The sequence below is a fragment of the Penaeus monodon genome, chromosome 24, assembly GCF_015228065.2.
Source record: "Penaeus monodon isolate SGIC_2016 chromosome 24, NSTDA_Pmon_1, whole genome shotgun sequence".
In the NCBI taxonomy this organism is placed as follows: domain Eukaryota; kingdom Metazoa; phylum Arthropoda; class Malacostraca; order Decapoda; family Penaeidae; genus Penaeus; species Penaeus monodon.
In genome coordinates this window covers 26,052,290-26,052,508 of record NC_051409.1, presented here as the reverse complement: position 1 = coordinate 26,052,508, position 219 = coordinate 26,052,290, and positions in this window count along the sequence as shown.

Here is a 219-nt window from a genome sequence, read left to right as displayed (position 1 = left end):
ATAGTAACAAAGACAACCAGACAGGGAGCCAGACAACCAGATACGCAGGGTTTGCAAAGGAGGGAGAAGAGACCCTAACAGCCAGCAGAGGGGTTGGCGAGGCCGCTCCGGGAACTCGCCTTGAGACGGCCGAGTTTCTTGTCTTAGACATCTGAGAGGATGATGATGCAAGGCATTTCGCGTTGGGAGAAAGGAGTCAAAATAGTAGGAGTTGTAGCT